At 45.0% G+C, this 22,752-nt stretch overlaps 1 protein-coding gene across 3 annotated transcripts in view; it reads left to right on the top strand.

The window, feature by feature from the left end:
* GGACT (gamma-glutamylamine cyclotransferase) overlaps nucleotides 1-22,752 on the top strand; it is a 48,264-nt gene that overhangs the window by 14,697 nt on the left and 10,815 nt on the right. The window contains exon 2 of one of the 3 annotated variants that reach the window (XM_059685043.1): nucleotides 9,712-9,800. The exons of the other annotated variants lie outside the window; for them this stretch is intronic. The gene's annotated coding sequence lies outside the window, so the exon portion shown is untranslated. The remainder of the gene's footprint in view (nucleotides 1-9,711; nucleotides 9,801-22,752) is intronic. 3 annotated transcript variants of the gene reach the window in all.

Here is a 22,752-nt window from a genome sequence, read left to right as displayed (position 1 = left end):
CGGCCAACCTCCCGTGTCCCCTCCCACCCACCTGACCAGTCTGATAGGCCCAATTGGGGAGGGCCGGCCAGATCCCACCCGTCTTGAATTTGTGCACCGGGCCTCTAATCTATACTAATTAAAGGGTAATATGCTAATTAGACCGACATCTTCTGGACATCCTTCCAGACAAAGCCACAGTGGTGGGGACCAAGGCAGAGGCAGTTAAGGGCAATCAGGGGAGAGGGGAGCAGTTAGGGGGCAATCAGGCCGGCAGGGGAGCAGTTAGGGGGTGATCAGGCAGGCAGGCAAGCAGTTAGTGGGTGATCAGGCAGGCAAGCGAGCAGTTAGGAGCCAGTAGTCCCGGATTGCAAGAGGGATGTCCCAGATTGGAGAGGGTGCAGGCTGGGCTGAGGGTGCCCCCCCCCCCATTCCCCATGCATGAAAACCTCTAGTAGTTAATAATACTGTATTCTTAAAATTCTCTGAGAGTACATCTTAAGAAAATATACACAGAAGGTAACAAGGTGAGGTGATGGATGTGTTAACTTGATTGTGGTAATTTCACAATGTATATACACATCAAATCATCACATTGTACACCTTAAATATATGCAGTTTTTGTGAATTATACCTCAGTAAAGCTGGGGAAGAAAAACTGAAAGCCTTCCCTGAATGGGAAACACTCGCTGGGAAGTCAGTGCTTTCCAAGAGGTAGGTCACCTGCATCACCTGAGAGCTTTTTAAAAGGTTGTGTTTTAGTACAAGTGGAGGTTTCCGTCCCCTGACTTCAGACTTACTAAATCCTCCCCTGCCCCGCCAAGGAAGGGGAGGCTCAGGAATAAAAATGTTCACATTCCTCCTGTGTTTCGGGAGCTCAGCTGGGTTTGGAAGCTCCAGCTGCAAGATCCAGTCCACTCCCTGGCCTGAGCTGACAGCAGCACTCACCCTGCTGGCCCAGCCTCCCCACTATCCCTCCTCACCCCTGCAGGCCATGTTCTGGCTCCCAGGGACTCCCCCATCCACCCAGTTCCCTGCCCTTTCCACCTGTGCCCCAGCTCCCACCCAGTTCCTGCCTGGAATGCCATCTCTCCCACCCCTGCCCTCTTCTCTCCAGGATGACCTTTACCTACTCTTCAGGGTCAGTTCAGGGCCCAAATCACACACAAGCAGAATTCATCTCTTCATGACACTGTACAAGCACCTTCACTTGGTCAACCAACACAACATATGCAAATAGTATATTTTATCTGTATCTTTTTAAAAAGATTTTTTTTATTTTAGAGTTTTTTTATTGAGGTGGCATTCCCATAACACATAATGTTGTACAACCACCACCTCCATCTAGTCCCAGAACATTTTATCATCCCCAAAGAAAACCCCAAACACATTAAGCAGTCACTCCCCCATCCACACTCCCCACAGCCCTGGCAGCCACCAGTCTGCTGTCCATTTCTATGGATGTACCTGTACGAGGTATTTCATATCAATGGAATCAAACATGTGACCTTTTGTGTCTGGCTTCTTTCACTGGGGTGCTTTCCAGCTCGTCATGTTGTAGCATAGACCATATCATCACATTAGCTGTGGTTTTCCAGGGCTGCCGTAACAAGGCACCACAGACTGGGGCTGAAACAACAGAAGTGTATCTTCTCACAGTTCCGGAGGCAGGAAGTCCCGATCAAGGTGGGGGCGGGTTTAGCTGCTTCTGAGGCCTCTCCCCTTGGCTTGCAGATGGCCACCTCCTCGCTGTGTCCTCACACGGCCTGTCGGTGCTTATGCACCCATGGTGTCTCCGTGTGTCCAGGTTTCCTCGGACACCCGGCAGATTGGATTAAGGCTCACCCTAAAGAGTTGATTTTATTTTATTTATTTTTGTTAATCCTCACTGAGGATTTTTTTAAAAAAATTTTTATTGTATTACGTATGTCTCCTTTTTCCCCCATTGACCTCTCCCAGGCCAACCCCACCCCCTAGCACATGCTCCCACCCCCTGGTGTCTGTGCGCATTCGTTATGCCTATATGCATGCGTACAAGTCCTTTGGTTGATCTCTTATCCCCCTACCACCACTCTCCCCTGCCTTCCTTCTGAGGTTTGATGGTCTGTTTGATGCTTCTCTGTCTCTGGATCTATTTTTGTTCATTAGTTTATGTTGTTGATTATTTTCCACAAATGAGATCATGTGTGAGGATTTTTTCCCCCCATTTATTTTTAGGGAGAGTGGAAGGGTGGGGGTGAAACAGAGAGAGAGACAAAATCAATGTGAGAGAGGGACATCGATTGGTTGCCTCCTGCATATGCCCCGACTAGGGCAACTGGGGCCAGAGACAGATTGAGCCTGCAACTGAGGTATGTGCCCTTGACTGGAATTAACCCTGAGACCCTTCAGTCCGCAGGCTGAAGTTCTAACCACTGAGCAACTGGCTAGGGCTGAAGACTTCATTTTAACTTAATGACCCTTTAAAGACTCTGTCTCCAAATATAGTCACACTAGAGACCCGGTGCACGAAATTCGTGCACCCGGGGAGGGGGGCGGGGGAGAGGAGGGTCCCCTCAGCCCAGCCTGCACTCTCTCCAATCAGGGACTCCTTGGGGGATGTCCGACTGCCGGTTTAGGTCCTGGGGATTGGGCCTAAACCGACAGTCGGACAACCCTCTCACAGTCCTGGACCGCTGGCTCCTAGTCGCTCACCTGCCTGTCTGCCTGGTCGCCCCTAACTGCCCGCCCCCCCCCCCACGCTGATCACCCCTAACTACCCACCGCTGCCAGCCAGGTCACCCCCAACTACCCCCTCCCTACCGGCCTGGTTGCTCCTAGCTGCCCCCCCACCCCTGCTGGACTGGTCACCCCTTACTGCCCCCAACACCGGCCTGGTTGCCTCTTACTGCCCCCCCCTGCTAGCCTGTTTGCCCCAACTGCCCCCCTCTGCCAGCCTGGTCTCCCCTAACTGCCCCCTCCTGCTGGCCTGGTCACCCCCAACTGCGCCCCCCCTGCTGGCCTGGTCACCCCCAACTGCCCCCCCCCCCCCCGCTGGCCTGGTTGCCTCTAACTGCCCCCCGCTCACCAGCCTGGTTGCCCCTCATAGCCTCCCCACCGGCCTGGTCTCCCCACGCAGCCTGCTGTTCAGTTGTTTGGTTGTCCCTCACTAAGCCCCCTGCCGGCCTGGTCGCCCCATGCAGCCTGTTTGTTCAGCCGTTTGGTCATCCCTAACTAACCCCCCTGCCGGCCTGGTCGTAGGCAGCCATCTTGTGAGGGCGTGAGGGTTAATTTGCATATTACCTCTTTATTATATAGGATTCTTAAGGCTGGGGGTTTGGGCTTTACCATGTGAACTTTTGAGGGGCCACAGTTCAGCTCTTTACGGCTAGGATGCCTTGTTTACAGCTCCATCTCTGCACGTGTCCACCGTAGAGTCTCGAGCACATGCTCTGGCTTCCTTCTGGACATTGCAGCTTGCAGAACTTTCCTAATTTCTTACAAGGCCGGTCTAGTGGTGAATTCTCTCAGCTTTGTTTGGGAAAGTCTTTGGAAGGTTTTTATTTTTTTCTCTTTTAGCACTTTGACTGTTATTCCAGTCAACTCTGACCCGTAAGGTTTCTGCTGAGAAATCCACTGATAGCCTAATGGGCATCCCTTTGTAGATTACAGTTTTGTTCTTTCTTGATGCTTTTAGGATTCTCTCTTTGTCTTTGATTTTTTGACAGTTTTATTGTAATATGTCTTGAGGAAAATCTTGGGGATTGAAATAATGGAGTGATCTTTAGCTTCATGAACTTGGATGTCCAACTTCCTTCCCAGGTTTGGGAGTTTCTCAGCTATTATTTCTTTAAATAAGTTTTCTGTACACTTCATATATTGGTTCTTTTGATGGTGTCCCATAATTCATATAGGCTTTCTTCACTCTTTTCAATTTATTTTTCGTCTTATGACTGGGTTATTTCAAAGTTCCTATCTTTTAACTCTGTTTCACTGAGCATCAATAGCAGAATAAATCAAACAGAAGGTTTTCTCTATTCCATTTTTTTTCCATTTCATTCATTGACTTCTTTAGCTCCAGAATTTAGTTCTTTTTTATGATTTCTGTTACTTAAAGTTCTCATTTTTTTTGTATGTGATTGTTTTCCTGATTTCAGTGAGTTGCTTTTCTGTATTTTCTTGTAACTCATCGAGTTTCCTCATAACAGCTATTTTTTATTCTTTGTTGGGTGGACCTTAGATCTCTGTGTGTTTGAGTTTGGTTAGGGGGAGAGTATTGTGATCCTTTGGTGTTGTCATGTTTCCTTGATTTTTCATGATCCTTGGAGTTGGCATTGCAGTTTTTACATTTGAAGTAGCAGTCACTTCCTCCAAACTTTAACTGCCTTCAGGAGAGAAGTGCCTGCCAGCAGTCCTGCTAGAGAGTCTGAAGCCTTCTCACCCTTGTGTGAATACACCTGCTCCATGCTTTACTTCCTCTTGGGGCAGAGTTCTGAAGCTCAGTATGTTTTCTCTCAGGCTTACAATGCACCTGGCAGGCCAATGATAGCCTCTCTCTTGTTTTCAAGAAGGTGGTGCTATAGCTCAAGTTTGTGATTTCTCCCTGGCCTGCATCCTGCGTGTGCTTCCCAACCTTCCACCAAATCCTGCTCTCAGGAGCACACACAGGGAGCAAGCCACGGAGTGGGGGAGGTGTGAGTGAAACACACGGGGTGCTGGGAGTGCTGCAGGCCCTTTGAGGATCCTCGGGGGACGCTTCGCCAGTGGCGTTTGGGCTGGCTTCCTGATGGAGTCCCCAGTGCAGTCCCACAGGGTCTCTTCTCCATGAGTGACTTCAAGTCAGGATGCTCAGGGTGTTTTGAATTCTCAGTGCACAGGTGTTGCATTATTTTGTTAAGTCTGTCCATATTTCAGAGTTTTTGGTACTGTTGTAAATGAGATTTTTTAAAAAATTTCAAGATCTAGTTTTTCTCTGCTGGTATATAAAAATGTAATTGATTCTTATATATCAACTTTATATCCTCAGGCCTTGCTAAATTCATTTATTAGTTACATAGTTTTTTTGTCGATTCTTTAGGATTTTCTATGCAATCATGTCAACTACAAAGATAATTTTATTTCTTCTTTTTTAAATATATATTTTTATTGATTTCAGAGAGGAAGGGAGAGGAAGAGAGAGAGAGAAATATCCATGATGAAAGAGAATCATGCATCTGCTGCCTCCTGCAGCCCCCTACTGGGGATTAAGCCATGACCTCCTGGTTCATAGGTGGACGCTCAACCACCGAGCCACGCCGGCCAGGCTAATTTTATTTCTTCTTAAAGTGCATTCCATTTATTCTTTTTCTTCTTTTACTACCTGGCTAAACTTCAGTTTCCAACATTGAGTAGATGTGGGAGAGTGGACATCCCTGCCTTGTGTCCAATCTTAAGGGGAGAGTGTTTGATTATTCACCATTATAAAGGATGTTAGCCTGGTAAAGAGGGTCAAATATATGGTGACAGAAGATTTGATTTAGGGTGGTAAACACACAATGCCATATACCAGTGATGGCGAACCTTTTGAGCTTGGCGTGTCAGCATTTTGAAAAACCCTAACTTAACTCTGGTGCCGTGTCACATATAGAAAATTTTTGATATTTGCAACCATAGTAAAACAAAGACTTATATTTTTGATATTTATCTTATGTATTTAAATGCCATTTAACAAAGAAAAATCACCCCAAAAAATGAGTTCGTGTGTCACCTCTGACACGCGTGTCATAGGTTCGCCATCACTGCCATATACAGAGGATATATTATAGAATTATACACTTGAGACATGTATAATTTTATTAATCAATGTCACTTCAACAAATTTAATTTATAAAAGGATGTTAGCTATATGTCGTTCATAGATGTCCTTTGTCAGATTGAGGAAGTTCTCTTTCATTCCCAGTTTGATGAAAATTTTGATCATAATTTTGTTGAATTTTGCCAAATACTTGCTCTGCACCTATTTAGATCATCATAAGGTTTTTCTATTTTAACCCGTTTATATAATGGTCCATTGGTTGACTTTCAAATATTAAACTAACCTTGCATTGCAGGGATGAAGCATTCCTTGGCAATGGTGTATTGTCTTTTTTTATATTGCTGGACTTGATTTGCTGATATTTGTTTAAGACTTTTGCATTTATATGTTCATAAGAGGTGTTAGCCAGTAGGTTTCTTTTCTATGAATGTCTATTTGGTTTTGTTATCAGTACTATTAGCCCATAGAAGGAGTTGAGAAGTGTTCCTTCCTCTTTTGTCTGGAAAATTTTATTTAATAATTGTACTTTTTCTTCCACAAATGTTTGGTACAATTCACCAACAAAGCGATCTTCCTCTATGCAAGGGTTTTAATTATGAGTAAACGTTCATAACTAGATATACAGCTATTTAGGTTACTATTTTTTTTCTATAGTGAGCTTTGGTAGTTTGTGCATTTTAAGAAATTTTTCCATTTCATCTAAGTTCTAAAATTTATTGCTATAAAATTGTTCACTGTATCCCCTTAATAGCCTTCTAATGTCTGTAATATATATAGTGATGTTCCCTCTTGGATTTCTTATATTGTTAATATTTTTTTCTCTCTCTCTCTCTCTCTCTCTCTCTCTCTCTCTCTCTCTCTCTCTCTCTCTCTCTCTCTCTCTTTTGGTGGGAGTGTGAAGATCTATAAAAGTAGTGAGAATAGTTCAATCATTCCCATCTATCACCCAGATTCAATAATTACCAAGATTTTGCCACATGTACCTCATTAATTTTTTTATTTACTAAAGTATTTTAAAGTCTCAGACGCTATGATAATTCATAAACCCTAGAGATACATCCATATGCATCTCTAAAAAATAAGGGTATTTTCTTATGGAATCATAATGCTATTATTCATACCTAAAAATATTTAAGGTTTTCTGGTATCATCTCTTACCTAGACATACCTATACGATTTTCCTGACTGCCTCAGAAATGTCATTTTACAGTTGATATATGCAAGTCAGAATCCACAGAAGGTCTGCACATTACCAGGGCTGTTATGTATCTTAGGTCTCTTCAGCTAAGGGAAATCACCATCACTTCCTTTTTTTTTTAATTCTCCCATGGAATGCCCTTTTTGCTTCCAGTTGGTTTCATTTAACTCTGTTTCCTGTGATTGGAGGTTCTTCCATCTGAGAATGACTGTTATGACTTGGAGCCTTCTGTAGCCCAGGGGAATCTGCCTGCACTCCACGCCCTGGGGGAGCGAAGCAGGGGTGGGGCGGTGGGGGGGCACTTCCCTTCCCAAGCCACCTGAATATCCCGCTTCTCTGTCCAGCTCAGGCTAGGCCACTCCTGTGAAGCCTTTGATCTCCCTCACCTACAGATTCCGTTAAGTTTTGGGGAGCCCTGAATTATGTGTCTTCCTCTTGCTCACTGTAGTTTCATGCTTGTAAGCCTTTTTCTCACAAAGGTGTTGTCTACTCTGTTACTGGATGTTTTTAAATTGTAATGTACATTTACCAAAGTATAAGCTGGCTTGGGTCTTTAAAGTTGTAAAGAGAAGATCTTAAAAGCACAGCCCCTGCTATGTGACAGGTGGGTAGTAACAGTACTTTTACATTGTACCCTGGCCATTTGCTATGAAAACCTGAGAGGGCGGCATTGTTTTCTACCACCTAGAATCTCCTGTGTTTTTCTCCTAGTTGGCCACAGAGTGTGTTGGGGGTTAAGTGTGTGGATTTTGGATTAAGCCTTGACATATTTTTAAATTTAATTTTTAAATGTATCTTTATTGAATTTTGAACTCTATATCCAGTAGTTTGCTTTCCTCCATTTCTGTTATTTGTGATCTGTTTCTTTGTCTCCCCATTTTGGCTGCTTCCCTGTGTTGATAGAGTGGCTTTGTGTGCCAGGTGTCCTATAGGGCCCAGTGGCTCAGCCTCCCCAATTACCTGAGGTGGACACTCTTGGTGCTTTTGTGGGCTTTGTGCACAGTCTTGTTGTAGTTAAGCCTTGAATGTTGTTGGTCTCACTGGGAGGAATTGACCTCCAGGCCAATTGGCTGTGAGAATCAGCTGTGTCTCAGTGGGAGAACTTCTGTGCTAGAGACACCCTTCTGGGGCAAGACTTGCTTCAGTGGGGCTTTGGTGCTCACTGAGTCTGCCTCCTGAGTGTGTCCCTTATGGATCTGAGGAGTTATAATCTGGATGGTCCCAATCTGACCACTGGGTACACTGGCTCTTGGATCTAAGGAGGTGCTAATTTAGCCTCTGCCTAAGGCTACCCAGCAGGAGCTACAGAGAGATCTGCAGATCCCTCTTCTTTGTTTGGGATTTGGAGGTGCCCAGATGAGGCCCAGCTGTGAAGCAATGCAAGCTGCTGTGGGGCCTTGGGCCTTCTCTTGGATGATCTGGGTCTCTCTGACCCAGCCGCAGTTTGTTATGTAATTTTATATTGCAAAGGGCCAGGGCATTCATATGCAAAAGCCTCTGCACACAGCGTGGGTGCAGCGGGGACTCAGGGAATCAACAGGGCGGAGCAAACAGCTATGGCTGGTCCTCAGCCCTGCCCTAAGGGGCCGCGCATCTCAGTGTCCCAGTAATCGCTGCAAGCACCTCTGAGAGAAAGCCGCCCTCGAGTTCCGCCCGATGCCAGACAGTCCAGTTTCTCCCCATATGTGTCTGGGTCTGCCGAGACTCTCCCAGAACTGGAGCTCAGAGCGGTCGGGGGCTTGAGACTCCCTCCCAATTGAAAAAGACACTGGCGTCCTCCATTGCCAGGCCTTTCCGCGTGCGCCTCCGTACCTCTGCACTTTACTTCCGCACCTCCTCTGAGACTCAGTGTGCTTTTCTCTTTCCTTCTAGTTGTAGAATTTCCACTCAGCCAGCCTTCCTGTGGTTCTGGATGATGTCCATTTTGTCTTCTAGTTGTAGTTTTGAAGTGGTTGTGCAAGGCAGCAATTTCAGGTGTTTACCTATGCCGCCATCTTGGTTTCTCCTATATCCACAAGGGATTTTTTTTTATTTTAACAGGGATTTTGCTCTCCCAAAAGTGGACTGTGTGTTGGCTTTTAAGGGCTTTTTAAGAGCCAAATACAGGCCAACCTGTGCTTTTTGGTAATATTTAGGGTCCTGGGATCCAGCCCCAACCCTAGAGAACCCTGAGGATTGGTGTGCTTGGCCTTCAGGACCCCAGCCGGCTCTCAGTGTAATACATTTAAAGCAGGATTAGGGGGGTGGGGTGGGGGAGGATATAGTGTATATAAGGGTTGGAGTCACTTAGTTCAGTGATTCCAGTTCCCCTCGAAGCCCCTTTGACTCCCACACAACAAATTTTTCTAGAAGTTTTGGCATCAAAGAATTCTGACTGCTGTCAGCAAACAGTGACCAGCTGTGTTTAGTACTCATAGGAATGTGAGTAAATGAATTCACTGAAGTGTTTAAAGCATGTTCAAGAACATGCTCTTAATTTCTTCTCCTACTCACCTCTTCTAATTCAGAGTTTTCACTAATCTCTCAGCTATTTTTCTTGAGTTTTACGTGGAGATAATTAGAAAAGCACTAAACGGATTTGGATGCTTTGGGGACAGGTAATTAACCAAAAACACCATCAGGCTTATTTTGTGTTCTGTGTTTTGGGTGTTTGTTTTTTAAGTTTCCTTTTAAAAAATGTTTTAAAATTGGTGTGTGCACATGTATGTGTGTGTTGGGGTGATTCTTTGCTGGCACTAATGGAGATAATTAACCTTTCTAGGTTTGCACTCCTCCTGCCTACCTGACATTCTCCAGGTCACCAACATTTTTGCTGTTTAATAATATTTTTGGCAAAAGGAAATTCTGAAGGTACATCTGTTATTGCTGCCATAAGAATTGGGTCCTGAATGGGAGAGCCCACTGGAAATGGGTTTGGATAATTTCATGTTACTGGGCCTGGGCAGGCAGGGGAGCTGGGGGAGGGGCCTTGGACCAGCAGGCGAGGCCTCTGGGCTGGTGGTTTCTGAGTGCTCGGGGTTCCTTTTGTAGTGCAGGAGGTGTTCCAGGACATCGAGCAGCTGGATTTGGTGGCCGTTCTCTCAGTCTCTTTGCTGACTGATTCATTCTGTCCCCAGTCACTGGGGGAGGCCCTTGGTTGGCTCTCCTGTGGACCTGGGCCCCAGTGGAACGAAGCCCACCACACCTTCATCTCCTGCCACCTGCTGTGCCCTTGCCTCACTTGGCCTGGGCAAGGCAGCCTGAGGTCAGCAGTGGCTTGGTTTTGACCTCTGACCCCTTGGCTCCCTGTCCAGTGCTCCCTCTGGGAGACTTGTCCCTCCAAAGCTATGAAATACTGTATTAGAGATAGGGGGCCTGGGCCCAGGCCTGGCTAGGGGCTTCGCCTGCATGTATAGCTATTTCATTGATCACTTTGGGGTAGGCCTGACTTCTGAAATGGTTATCTAAGAGCTGTTTAAACAGGTGTATGGTCTCTTCTTTCTAAAATATCTGGTTAGCAAACTACCTAGAAGGGAATGGCTCAGTGTGATATTTAGTAATTATTATTCTGTGATGCTTTTAGCTTAAATTTAAGTTGTGTTCCCAAACTCCTTATTTCTCCCCCAAGTAAACAAAACAGTTAAATAAAAGCCATTTTAAGTTAACATAACCTTAAAATGTTCTTGAAAAACAAAACCTTTTAAATAATATACTATAGCCAGGCGTGGCTCAGTGGTTGAGCGTCGGCCTATGAACCAGGAAGTTGAGGTTTGATTCCTGGTCAGGGCCCATGCCTGGGTTATGGGCTTGATCCCCAACGTGGGGTGTGCAGGAGGCAGCCAATCAATGACTCTCTCATCATTGATGTTTCTGTCACTCTCTCGTCCTCTCTGAAACCAATAAAAATCCTCCTATATAATAAAAGGTTAATATGCAAATTGTCCCCTGGGGAGTTTGACCGACTGGGAGTTCGACCGCTCGCTATGATGTGCGCTGACCACCAGGGGGTGGTGTGGAGTGAAGGAAGGCCCCATCCAGCAGCCAGAGGAAGGAAGGCCCCGATCGGCCCTGATCGCTGGCCGGGCCTAGGGATCCTACCCGTGTATGAATTCATGCACTGGGCCTCTAGTATATAAATAATACATGAGGATAGTCATTACCTTCCCCTCCATTGCTTACTCCCTGTTGTCACCGAGAGAGAAAAAAATTACCATTTGGGGGCACACAGGTAGAGTGGGAGTTACCTGCCTTCAACCAAACCCGATGGCCCTTCCCATGCCCATCAGAATGGACTGCGGTTTCTGACAACACGCAGATTCTTAGCTCTCTCTCCTTTGACTGGGTCTTACTCCAAACAGAACAAGTATATTTTGAGCAACTGCCAGCAAGCGAGTTAAAAGCTGCACTCTCCTCTAGCAGGCTTGCAAAAATACTCTAAAAGGCAAGTCGTTTGCTGCATTCCTTAGTAGCCAGCCTCGGAAGCCTCTGCTTGGTCAGCAGCTGGTGCAGACGGGCCCTGGGTGGGTGCTGACAGCTGGTGAGGCCCGAGTCCTTTACCCAGTCCTTGCCCCTCGATCACACCGGGACTGCTCTCCCTTTCTGCTGCCTCCTCCCAGGACCCAGGCAGCGGTTACAGACAGGTCTGTCCGCTTGTTTCACTGCATGTTGGGTTCCAGAAAGTGAGTTTAAGGGAGGCCACCACAAATCTGCGTCAGAAATATTTGGAACTACTCGGATGCTTGGGAAAATGCTGGATAAAAGAACGTGTTTGCTCTTGATTATGGACTGTGAAGTATGTTGAACTCAGCTAAGAATATGAACTGGTAATAATTACAGACCGAGTGGCCTGCAAATTGCCTTCCTCCCATGATCTCATTTAATTTTTTTTAGATTAACTTCCTTTGAGATATAGTTTACATGCAAGAAAATTCCCCATGAAGTGCACAGGTTAGTGATTTTGGCAAAAGAGAACATCATCTCCATCTTGCCGCCCCCACTGATCTGGGCCTGTCCCTAGAGATTCGTTTTGCAGGTTCTGGGTGGCCTTTCATCTCTGTAAGGGTAGATGGATGCTGGCCACTGCCCTGCTCCCAGGGAGGCTGGGCCAGGGCGGGGAATAACTGGCCCAGGGGAGCCCAAGGGCCCGGAGCGCTGGGCTCTCTCTCCCTCCACCTTGCCGAGGTGACTGGGCGTCTGAAGCAAAGAGGGGCAGAGCCGCAGGACTGAGCTTGATCCCCGTAGCTTCATACAAGAGCAGTATTTGAACTTGTGTTTTTTTGTGTCAAAGAGAAATTGAGAAATCCAGACTGAAGGCCTGCAGGGTCTTTGGGAATTTGGACTGAGAGGAAGAACCACTTGCTTCACTGTAGCAGGTATTAGGTGCCTACTGCATGCACGGAGCTGTGCTAGACATGGAAGATGGGAAGTGAAGAGAAGGTTCAACCCCCACTCCTGAGCTCGTGGTTTGAGAAACAGTTTAGAGAAATGCAAGGTCCCTTGTTCAGAAAGCAGAAAGTGCAGTTATAAGGCACGAAAGTATTTTCCCCTTTCTTCTGTGGTCTCTCTCTCTTGACTTGTCATGGTGTTTTGTTTTTTTTAGTTGCTATCTTATTATTTTTTTAAAAAGAAGAATGGTGTCAGGCACCTGTTTTTTGTTTTTTTTGTTTTGTTTTGAATATACTGGTACTTTTATTGATTTCTGAGAGAGGAAAGCAGAGGGAGGGAGAGAAGAAAATCATTGATTGGCTGCCTCCTATATACCCCCTACTGGGGATCAAGCCCACAACCCAGGCATGTGCCCTTAACCGGAATCAAACCCAGGACCCTTCAGTCCACAGGCTGATGCTCTATCCACTGAACCAAACCAGCTAGGGCTATTATCATTATTATTTATATTTTGTTATTTTACCATTATTTATTATATTAAATTCTTAGCATTGAGCTTATCATTCATATTTGTACAATGACCATTTTAAATTTAAATGCAAACATAGGAATATTTAACTCCTGTGGAATCACAGAAATGATATTTCATAACTTGTGCATGCATATGTCTTTTATTCTCACTAGAACTGGAAACTCTGCTCAGAACTCTCTCAACTGTATTTATTTCACCTCTTGACATATGTACCTTCTACCAACACTGCCCACCCTCAGCTCCTGACGATAGAACAAGACTGAGAGGAAGAGAAACTTGAGGTGCTCTGAGTCCCCTTGCCCTCTGTGTCATTGTCCTCACTGTAGGTGGCTGTCTGGTACATAAGGAAGATTGGATAGGGCTTTGTGGTTGTTTCTGTTTCTTAGAACTCCATCGCCTTCTCCTGGGTTCAGAGCAAGTTCTGGTTGGAATGGAAAGTGTGGCCTCTCCGGCGGACCCAGTCATAGACGGGAGACGTTACCTTGTCCTCACTGAATCCCATCCATGGTGGGTCCCCAGGGTTCCATGCTCTGGGCATCGAGAATGGGTGTGCCTGTAGGGCTGCAGGACCTCCCCCGCTCACTGGAGTACGCTCTAGGGCAGTGACGGCGAACCTTTTGAGCTCGGCGTGTCAGCATTTTGAAAAACCCTAACTTAACTCTGGTGCCCTGTCACATACAGAAATTTTTTGATATTTGCAACCATAGTAAAACAAAGACTTATATTTTTGATATTTATCTTATGTATTTAAATGCCATTTAACAAAGAAAAATCAACCAAAAAAATGAGTTTGCTTGTCACCTCTGACACGCGTGTCATAGGTTCGCCATCACTGCTCTAGTGTCATCAGGCTCCACTTACACAAGTTCACATACAGTCATTAGGAATTCCAGCACTGTGGCAGCTTAGGACTGCTGAGTCCCCAGCCCACTGCCCTGGTGTTTGGTGCTAAGTACCCGAGATGCCTTCTAGAGGAAGATGCAAATGGAACCCGGTGTGGGCAGTGGCCCAAGCCAACTGCCTGTTGCCCTCCGGGGCTGGCAGTTGTGCCCGGCCTGAGTTTTGGGTGGGAGGTAACCAGGAGCGTCCTCCCCCTAGAGCTGAGGGCGCATCTCTGTAGGGCAGGAAGGAGGTGTGAGGGCAGACACACCTGCTCTGCTGCCTTTACCTGGAGCACCCGTGGAAGTCACCTCACCCCTGTCTCAGATCCCCACCTGTGAAGTGGGGAGAAGCTAGGGAGTGAGGAGATCTCCGAGTTGTGTTAACTTGAAAATATAAGTGGAACATACGGCATGGGCCAGGCACACAGTAAATGCTCTCAGTCGTGGTGGCCAGCATTATTTATATGCCCCCCTCTGAGCCACAGGTGGGCCAGCGGGAAGATCTTGTTCCTGAAGCCTCACCCACAGGGCAGGCAGGCTCTTCATGATGATGACTCTCGCACCCTCTCTCTGGGCCTCAGACCCGCTGTCAGGCCCCGTGCCGTCCCCACGGCCTTCCACTCTGGCTGGTGGTTCCAGGCCCCAGCACTTCCTGCGCCGCCTGCTGGGAGCCATGGGAGCTGGCAGCACCTCCACTCCCAGCTGTGCCTGGTATTTGGAGCCGTGGCCCTGGCAGGCCTGGCCAGGTCACCATCCTCCGTTTCCATAGGACCCTTTCCCTGACTCAGTGTTTGGGAATTTTCCTGCTGGTCCTTTCCAGATTATCAGAGAGGGCCTGGGGGCTGGTCATCTCCCTTGTTGGTCACTGTGTTTTTAAAATGGCAACACAATGACCATTAAAGTGGGGTGGCGGTAAATGTCTTGTTTGAAAAATTTCTGGCATGGCCCAAGAGTAAAACCCCACAGAATGGTCGCGAGGCAGCACGCAGAGGACCAAGTGTGGCTGGGAGGCCCTGCGGGGCCTGTTTGTTTGCAGGGTCCCATGAAGGAGAGTTAGGGAGTGATGGGAGAGGGGGCCCTCACTTCTTGATTTCAAAGGTGCCACCATTTCACCGGAGCTGCTCGGTTAATGTGAGAAAGGTGTTTGCCGGGACATTTCCGGGGCATTCAGCGGGGTTGGCCGGCAGGAAGCGCTGGTCGTTGCTGTAAAGGAACTAGCAAGCCAGAGAATGAAAGCATCACAGCGCCCACAGGATGCGCCGGAGCCCCCCTGGCCCGCCGCCCGCCGGCCCTCCGAGGGGAGAGTGACGTGACCTTAGAGCGCCTCATGCTCGCAGGCTGAGCTCCAGTTTAAAGTTCAAAGCATTTTGTTTTTTCACCTGTTTCCTACAGTTCTAAGGGACTTCTGAAGAATTCATGTGTAACTATATCAGACACACAGGCGTTTTCTCAGGGGAAAATAATGTTACAGTAGAAGGGAGAGCAGCGGCTACTCGACTGAGACGTGAGGAGGGTTCTGTAACATAAACACCCTCTTTAGAGCAGTCACGGACGTCATCTGTGCTTTCACTGGGGGTCAGCCACTCTCAGCGACGTCTGCTGTGGCCTCGGGAGGACCAGGGCAGCCGCTGGCTCCACGGAAACTGGTCTCCTCTGTGACCGGGGGCCCCACAAATTCGGTGGGGCCAGGGCTCTGCGGGAGCCGACGTTCACGTAAGACATTGAACCATGAGAGATGAGAGGGAGCTTCTGGCCGGTCTTTGGGCAGGTGCTTCTGCTCTGGAGCACCCCAGCGCCCGCCAGGGGTGAGTGCACAGCAGGCTCCTGGGAGGCCTCAGCTCCGTGCGACCCCAACCAGTCCGTCAGTCCTAGCTTGACAACAGGCAGGAAGCATTGTTCGTGGTTCGATGTTTTATCGCTTGGAGAAAACAGTTTGAAGTGATGACACACAGCTTTTACTAACGTTTCTTCGTATCATTAAGTTTTAATACAGACAGGATGAATGTTTTATGGAGACACCTTTTTTAAAAGGCTGTTTTCATAGTAGAAGCTGGTGTCCATGTAAACCCTTTTGCAGGTTGGTTGAAGAAGAGTTAAATACTAGCTCTTCTCTTGCTTGGCTCACTTGGTATGTGTGTGTTTCTAAATGTGTTCTAGGCGTATGCAGTCGTAATCTGTAAACTAGCATGATGAACTTCTAAATCATCCTGCCTTTTACACTCTTACCACCAGGTGGCTTAGATTTTTCCTGCTTGATTTTTTTTTCCCCTAACAATTATGCGAAGGACTTGTAATCACTTTCAATTTCTGCTTAAGTGATGAAATATGAAACTGTAGGTGGACTGTGTTTCAAGAAAGAAAACTGCTGAATAAGTGACAGGCATTTCAAGCAGTGCCAGGCCAGATGGACATTTTCATGAGTGTTTTTGTTTTCTTAAATATTGACCATGTTAAACTAGCCAAATTTTGCTGAAGTGAAACTCTTTCAGACTCTGAGCCTGTTCCACCTCTGCGCTGACTCCTGGATGGCCACATTATTCCAGACCAGCTGGGTTGGGCTTTTTGATTCCCAAGTGGCCTCCCCCTCAATACTTTATAGGTTGGTAAAGTTGTTTATAGAGATGCTGCTTGAATTCCTTTAGAGTCAACTCTAAAACCCAAAAGTAAGATTGCTAAATAGAATGTTAATGAATGTCTCACGTCTTAATGATGAGGTACTATAGGGAAATCGTGCATGGGGGATGGTGACATAACAGGGTGGGCAATGCTTTTAGACAGCACCATATGGCGGTAACTGTCCCCACCCCCCACGTTCCCGAAGCACCCTGAGAATGGGGGGTCTCATCCCCTGAATACAGAACCCACCAGTTTCTTCGCCAGGGCTTCACGTGGTTGCTCAGCTTCTGTGCATTCCAGTTTGCCCTTCAATGCTCTAATTTATTAACTTTGACAAGTAACCTCTTGGTTGTACATGATTTTATTCACAATTCGTTTTTCTGATTCAAAGTGAACATGACTGCCTTAATCCTCTAATGGGAATTAATTGCTTGTTTCAGTGCTTAACTCTGATCCTTTCTCAATCCCCACGGGATAAGTTTCTTCCTGAAGGATCTGTGTTTGTTGTTCTAAACACAATCAGAAAGGTAATGATGTTTTTCTTGTGAAAAGAGCCAGAAATGCAGAATATTAATTTTATTTTTTTTATTACATAAGTAACTATTCTCAAACTAATGTAAAGGATTCAATTCAACAGATAAAAAGTAGAAAATTATATTTTGGTCATTCTAGTAGGCTAAATTATTTCCTAGAAAAGACGTTTAATTTTTATTGCCAGGTTTTCATTTATGAAAATAAGCTGTCATCTTCTTCAAGAAGAAAGTCCTGAACTGATTTTCTGCAGAGTCACAATTACCATCCTAGGGCCCAACCATAATCATTTCTATGTCATATCACCTCCCTAGGTATTTTTGGCTCTGAAAAATCATTAAAGCCACAACCAATACTTGATATGGCTTCATCCCCACTTCCATTTATTATGTAGAATATTCCTTTTTGTTTTATTTTTTAAGGGGCTTTATGAGAAAAATATAAGCTAACACATGTTTTCCTACGATTTTGATAAAGGAAGAAGCTGGGGTAGAGAACTTAGGAGGGGACAGGGTCAAGGGGAAGAGGCTGTTATTCACTGGGTGCTGCAGCCTGGCCTGTAGTCGGCAGTCAGTAGGGATCAGCTGGTATAGAGATAGGGGGAACCCACTGTAAATAGCAGGAATAGAAGCTCAGAGTTGAAATAGTTTTCCCAAAGACTGACAGTTGCTAACTAAAGGTGGAGATGAGAATTTGATTTAGGCCTGTCATACATTGTGTCCTTAAATGCCCATCTATAAAACACCAGGGCTGCCCTGCCTGGCTGTGTCTACTTCACATTAAAGCGGAGATGGAACCACTGTTTTGGTGCAACTCTTCAGTTTGCTCCAGAAAATCCCAAATGACTCAACCTACAGCTATTTCTATCCAGTATTTATTAAATCAAACTCTTGCATTTTATCCAAGACTCTGACCATAACCCAGTGCCATAGAAGGAGCTACATGGCAGAAGGGGACAGGGTTGAAGACACAGTAACGTGTGAGCCTCAGAAGGTAGCATCTCCTTCTGCAGTGGCAGTGCCACCCTCGTAGCCTGGCCTAGGGGCATGGTGAATCAGGAGGGTCCTGATGTGCTCCTGGCCCGAATGACACAGCACATTCTGAGTTAGCCCTGGCTTCAGTTCTGAGAGGATGAGGCCAATATAATAGACTTTCCACATGTTCTATTGGTCGTGACACTCACAGTGGCCCTTGAAAATTGTGTGAACATGACAGACAAGGAACATGAGTATAAGGAGATATGGAACTAAAAAAAAAAAAAAAAAAAAAAGGAAAGAAAGAAAGAAAAACTAAACCGAAATGTAACAGAAGAAGGAAATAATAAGGATTAGAGCAGAGATGAACAATAGAGAAAACAACAAAATTGGCAAACTTTTAATTAGATTAACCAAGATAAAAATAGAGAAGATACAAATACTAGTAAATATAAAATCAGAAATGAAAGAGGGGAATTACAACCCATTTCACAGAAATAAAGAGGATTATGAGAGTACAGTGAACAATTGAATGCCAACAAATTGGATAACCGGGATGAAAAGGATAAATTCCTAGAAACACAAACTACCAAGACTAAATAATGATGAAATGGAAAATCTGAGCAGACCCTTAACTGGTAAAGAGGTTGACTCAGTAACAAAAAACCTCCCAATAAATAAAACTCCAGAACCAAATGGCTTCACTGGTGAATTCTACCAAACATGTAAAGAGAATCAACACCAGTCCTCTTCAGATTCTTCCCCAAAATTGAAGAGGATGGAACACTCAGCATTACCCTGATACCAAGGCCAGACAAAGACACTAAAAGAAAACTACAAACTCGTATCCCTGACAAAGATTGATGCGAAAATTCTAAACAAAATACTAACAGAATTTAACACATTACAAGGATTATATACCAAGACCAGTGGGGTTTATTCCTGGGATTCAAGGATAGTTCAAAATAGGAAAATCAGTGTAATATACACTGCACTAACAGAATGAGGTTGGAAAAGCCACACAATCCTCACAATTGATACAGAAAAACACGACAAGGTTCAACACCATTTCATGAAAAAACATTTAAGCTATATAGAAAAAGCCCATGGCTAACATCAGATTCAATGGTGAGAGAAAGACCTTTTCCTTTAAGACAAGGATGTTTGCTTTTACCACCTTTATTCAACATGGTACTAGAAGACATACCTGGGAAAACCAGGCAGAAAAAAGTAATAAAAGACACCCAAATTGGAAAGAAAGAAGTGAAATTATCTCTGTTCACATAATTTTATATATGGATACCCTAATATTTCCACAAGAAAACTATGAGAACTAATAAATAGCAAATTCAGCAAAGTCACAGAACACAAAATCAGTGCACAAAAATCAGTTGCATTTCTATATATTAACATTGAACAACCTGAAAAGAATAAAATGCTTAGAAATAAGCTTAAATAAGTAAGTAAAGATTTATACTCTGAAAACTACAAAACATTGCTGTAAGAAATTAAATAAATGGAATAGCATCTTATGTTCATGGATTGGAAGGCTTAATATTAATTCTTATCAAAATTCCAACTGCGTTTTTGCTTGCAGAAATAGAAAAATCCATCCTGAAGTTCATCAGCAATTTTAAGGGACTCCAAATAAGCAAAACAATCTTGAAAATGGACAACAAAGTTGGAAATCTCATACTTCCTGATTGCATGATTTTAAAACTTACTGCAAAACTACAGCAACCAAAACAGTGTAGTACTGACATAAAGATAAATATATAGACCAATGGAAGACAGTCCAGAAATAACCCCTTGGAATATTGTCAAATGATTTTTTACCAAGGTGTCAAGACCAATGGGGAAAAGATTGTGTTTTCAACAACTGGGAAACTGGATAGCCACATGCATAAGAATGAAGTTGGACCCTTGCATTATACCATATACAAATTGAACTCAAAATGGATCAAAGACCTAAATGTAAGAGCTAAAACTATAAAACTCAGGCGAAAACATAGGGCACAACTTTCATGACATTGGATTTGGTAATGATATCTTTGATATGACAGCAAAACCATAGGTAACAAAGGTAAAAATAAGTTGAATGACATCAAAATTACAGCAAAGGATACAAATCGACAGAATAAAATGGCAATTTATAGAATGGGAAAAACACTTGCAAATCATATATCTGTAAGAGGTTAATATCCAGAAGATAGAACACCTAAAACTCAACAATAAAAAATAATCTAATTAAAAATGGGTAAGGACTTGAATAGACATTTCTCCAAGATAGATAAGCAAACGGCCAATAAGCACATAAAAAAGATGTTCAACTAACCATTATGAAAATGCAAATCAAAACCACAATAAGATACTACCACCTCACAGCAGTTAGGATAGCCATTATTCTATTAAAAAAGAAAAGAAAAGAAAAAAGAAGTGCTGGCAAGGATGTGGAGAGACTGGAACCCTTGGGTACTGTAGGTGGGAATGCAAAATGGTGCTGCTATTATGGAAAACAGTATAGAGGTTCCTCAGAAACTTAAACATAGAAATACCATATGATCTATCAATCCCAAGTCTGTGTATATACCCAAAAGAATTGAAAGCAGGAGCTTGAATATGTATTTATACACTCATGTTCATAGCAGCACTATTTGCAATAGGTGGAAGCAACTGCAGTAAGTGGAAGCAGCCCACATGTCCATTGATAGCTCAGCTGTGAAAGTCCCCCTTGAGGAGCAAGGGGTCTTAGCCCTACACTCAGCCTGGGATACCAGTGCCAACATGGTGAGTCCCCATAGTATCTGCCTGTGAAAACCAGTGGGATAGTATCCGAGTGAGATGGAGGATTACTGGAGTCCCTGGCATTTCTCTTGAGGGGCCTGCAAAGGGACCCACTTGCTCACAAATTCCCAGCACAGGGGCAACAGCTCAGAAAGCACCAGGGACATAGAGAGAAGAACAGAATCAACTAGATCCAGAGGGAGAGGGAGGAGTCAGGTCAGCTCTCTCCAGAGACAGAAGCACTGGCACCATTGCTCCTTCATTGAGCCCATCCCCATGCAGCTGGCAAGCACAGGCGGTGCCAAATCTGAGCTCTCCCATTAACCTGGCTAGCCCTGTTCACCCTAACCTGGTGATTCCCTAGGACCTGGCCCAACTCGCTTCCAGAGGCTTTTCCACACAAGGGGCCTGCCTTGATGCAGACTTTCCCAAACTCTTTCAAAGGACCACAAACCCCAAACCAGCAGCAGCAGGGCTTGACGTGGTCTTTACCCCTTGCTAAGATGCCTTAAGCCCAGCACAAGTGGTGACTGGACTCAGCTTGCACTGGACTCAGCCCATCAGATGGCCCCAAGCCCGTGATAAACTGCAGCCAGTGTTGGTTTGGAATGTAACTTCAACTAAGCAGCCACAAGTCCAGCGGCACAAGTTGTGTCTGGCCTTGACTCACATTGCCATGCCCACCAAAGGGTCCCAAGCCTGGCACTAGTAGCAGCTGGCCTTGGTTCATAGGATAGCGTCTACCAAGTGCCTCTAAGCCCAGCACAAGTGGCAACCCATAGAACAGCGGTTCTCAACCTGTGGGTCGCGACCCCTTTGGGGGTCGAACGACCCTTTCACAGGGGTCGCCTAAGACCATCCTGCATATCAGATATTTACATTATGATTCATAACAGTAGCAACATTACAGTTATGAAGTAGCAATGAAAATAATTTTATGATTGGGTCACAACATGAGGAACTGTATTTAAAGGGCCAGAAGGTTGAGAACCACTGCCATAGAAGATCATATTGTAGCTCCCACCAGGCAGCCTCCAGCAGGGCACAAATGGAGGCTGACTTTGGCTTGCAACAGATCCCCTCCCAAGAGTCTCCAAAACAACACACCCGATGGCCAGATCTAAACGGCACCAGAGCACCACCCAACCACATCCACAAATGAGACACCCAAAGGGCAGACTTGGTTAGTACCAGAACTCCTCAAAAGTGACTCCCTATTCATAGGATCAGCCCCGACACAACAGTTTACCCACTGTAGTCACAGCCAACCCTCAGTCAGGCTGAATGTCAATCCCACCCACTGATGTGTCAATAATCAAAGCTCAACTACAACAAGATGGCACACACAACCCACCAAACGGACATTCCTGGAGCACCTGGCTCAGGTGAGAAAGGAAACTGTACCATTGGGACTCACAGGACTACTACATAAGGTCATTCTGCAAAGACTGGGAGAAGTAGCAAATGTACCTAAATCGCAGAAACAAACAGGGAGTCAGTAAAAATGAGACAAAGAAACATGTCCCAAATGAAAGAACAGGACAAAACTCCAGAAAAAGAACTAAACGAAATGGTGACAAGCAATCTACCAAATATAGAGTTCAAAACATTGGTTATAAGGATGGTCAATGAACTTAGGGAAGATTAGATTAACTCAGAACTTATACAAAGAGATAGAAACAAGTCAGAAATTAAGAATACAAGAACTGAAATGAAGAATACATTAGAGGGAATCAACAACAGAGTAGATAAAACAGAGGACTAAATCAGTGGACTTGTTGGAAAACAAGGTAGTGGAAAACATATAATTGGAAGAGCAAAAAAACCCCAGATATTTAAAAAATGAGATAGTTTAAGAGACGTCTGGGACAACAAGTGTAGCAACATTCTCATCATAGGAGTAATGGAAGGAAGGGATAGATAGCAAGGGATTGAAAACCAATTTAAAGAAATAATGGTTAAAAACTTCCCTAACCTGGTGAAGGAAAAAGGCAGACAGTCCCAAACAAGATGAACCCAAAGAGGCCCACACCAAGACAGATCATAATTAAAACGCCAAAGGTTAAAGACAGAGAATAGAATCTTAAAAATAGCAAGAGAAAAAGCAGTTAGTTATGTAC

Source organism: Myotis daubentonii, chromosome 2 (assembly GCF_963259705.1).
Source record: "Myotis daubentonii chromosome 2, mMyoDau2.1, whole genome shotgun sequence".
Lineage (NCBI taxonomy): Eukaryota > Metazoa > Chordata > Mammalia > Chiroptera > Vespertilionidae > Myotis > Myotis daubentonii.
The sequence above is the reverse complement of the archived record's forward strand: the minus strand, read 5'-3'. Positions and strand labels throughout refer to the sequence as shown.